Source organism: Lactuca serriola, chromosome 8, assembly GCF_051521515.1.
Source record: "Lactuca serriola cultivar US96UC23 chromosome 8, Lser_US96UC23_V15, whole genome shotgun sequence".
Classification (NCBI taxonomy): domain Eukaryota; kingdom Viridiplantae; phylum Streptophyta; class Magnoliopsida; order Asterales; family Asteraceae; genus Lactuca; species Lactuca serriola.
In genome coordinates, this window is record NC_136415.1 from 53,425,503 (window position 1) to 53,428,071 (window position 2,569).

General features: G+C 32.2%; 1 long non-coding RNA gene across 1 annotated transcript in view; it reads right to left on the reverse strand.

The window, feature by feature from the left end:
* Window positions 1-236: 236 nt before the first annotated feature.
* The window catches only part of LOC145068432 (uncharacterized), a 3,768-nt gene continuing 1,435 nt past the window's right edge, over window positions 237-2,569 (reverse strand). The window contains exon 2 of the long non-coding RNA XR_013688980.1: window positions 237-469. This is a non-coding gene — a long non-coding RNA (uncharacterized LOC145068432). The remainder of the gene's footprint in view (window positions 470-2,569) is intronic.

Genomic DNA, 2,569 nt, shown 5'->3' on the forward strand with positions numbered 1-2,569 from the left:
GAACAAACATTTTGGCTCCAATTTCTTTGGTAATTCTTTTTAACACTATCATTATATTTTTGCAACCAAATATACATAATTTAATAAAAAAATTGAATTATGTCTTGACAAATTTAATTTTCTCTCTTCTAAATTGTAGACATCTCTGAAAAATGTATCGTTTATAAGACATATTCGTAGTTTAAATTTCATATTCACAGTTTAATAAATATATTAATTCACTAATTTACAGTCTATTATGTTTATGCATATATTCATTCATATTTTAAAACAAAATTTATATAAAATACACAACTTAATAAAGTCTATTCTCAATTAAATACAGAAAATTCATAAATTAATATAATCCATTACACACTAATATGCATATTCTGAGAATCTGAACCCAAACTTTACCACGACCAACTACCACATTCCCTCACTAACCACCTGTGCCACCGTCGCAACCATCATTCATTCCAAATCAAATCTGCATATAAAATCATAGATTCACAACTTAAATATTATATTCACAGTTTAATAAGGACAAAACTGCACAAATGGTCCCTGTGGTATATCGAAAATTGCTACTTTGGTCCAAAAAATTGTGGACTTGCATCAAAGGTCCAAAGTTTTCGTTTTGTTGCATGTTTGGTCCAATTTATTTTAAACTTTTTTAAAATACCAATTTTCCCTTTGTATTTTCTTTTTCTATTTATTTATAGAGAAATTAAATATCCTCCTACTTTTTGCTCCTACAAATCCTCCTACCCAATTAAATAGTGACATGTTTAACATTTAATGGTCATTAAATGAATTTCAATGATATTTTACTATACTAATATGACACATGTCATCATTTAATTGGGTATGAGGATTGTTAGGAGCAAAGAGTAGGACGATATTTAATTTCTCTTATTATATTACAATAATTAATAAAAGAAAAGATCACAACCCACCTGCATCACTACCTTACCCATCCCTACACTTCCCCCTTCTCTCTCTCTCTCTCTCTCTCTCTCTCTCTCTCTCTCAAAATGGAACTACCATCACCACCATCACCAACTTCCGAAAAATGGGGGTTCCGACCACCACAGATTTATTCCTGGTCGGAGGAACACCACCTCTCAATTTCTTTATCTCTCTCAGCAACATAATAACTCGATGAAGATAGTAATCCAAAGAATAGATGGCTTGTGAAAATTCAAGCAGAGGCAGCGACGTACTAAAGAAGACGAAGGGCAGCGAAGACGTGAAAACCCAGATCGACGTCGAAGGTGACTTCATCCTTCAGTAATTCCGATTTGAAGACCTAGATAAACATCGTCGTCTTTACACCTCAACGACGGCTTCTTCTGGAAACTCGAGCCACAAACGCCGCCTTCGTTTCTCTTTCCTTCTCCAGTGAGTCTAGTATATCTCATATCCTTCTTCTTCGGAGAAAACCATCTGTCGTCTTCGTCCTTCTTCACTGAAAACCCTAATCTAGATTAAGGGTTCGTGAGAACCACGAAGAACAAATGAAAATCAGGGTTACATAGATTACTGATGGTTTTTATCGAAAATCGAGGTTACAGAGATGGTCTCCGGTGGAGATGAGGAACTAAGCATGTGACAAGATGGTCTCCGTGATGGTAATTGATTATGGTTTTGTTGTATGTAATGTCGGCTTTCAGATCTGTCAGAGCTGGTGGTGGCGGAGACAATAGGGGCTGAAGGTGGTGGTGACTGACGGCGACGACGGTGGTGTAGTCGGCGATGAAGGGTTCGTGAGAACTAGAAAGAACAAACGAAAAGGGAAGGAGAAATTGGAGAGAGAGAGAGAGAGAGATTTATTTTTATTTGTATTTTCATGTTTTTTTTTAAATAAAAAAATTAGAAAAACAGATAAGAAAAAAAGGGAAAATCATATTAATAGGAGCAAATTCGTCATTTTATAAAAAAAATCATAATATATTGGACCAAAAACACAACAAAATGAAAGTTTTGGACCACTGGTGCTAGTCCAAACTTTTTGTACCAAAGTGACAATTTTCGACATACCACAGGGACCGTTTGTGCAGTTTAGTCTTTAATAAACCATATAATTCACTAATTCAGATTTAATGCAAAATAATTATAAAACATAATACATTCTTACATATTTATACAACACAAAAAATAAATATATTTAGAAGAAAATCAATATAAACACTTACACAAATCATTTGTATTTTAACACAAATTTCATTAAAAAAAATCACAGTTTAAAACAGTCAATTCACAGTTTTGTACACAAAATTCACATTTAATATAATAATTTCACTATTTATTACAAAAAAATTATACATTCACAACCATATTCTCAACTTAATACTTATATTTATATCTTTATATCTATAATTTGGTGCTTCTTTCAAAGTTTATTTACATAATATTCGTAGTTTAATACAGTCAATTCACTGCTTAATACGTTAAATTCGCAATTTGATACAATCAATTCACAGCTTAATGAAGTCAATTCATAGTTTAATAGACAAAATTCACAGCTTAATTTAGCGAATTCACAGTTTAATGCATAAAAAATATACATTCAAAACTCATAGTCTCA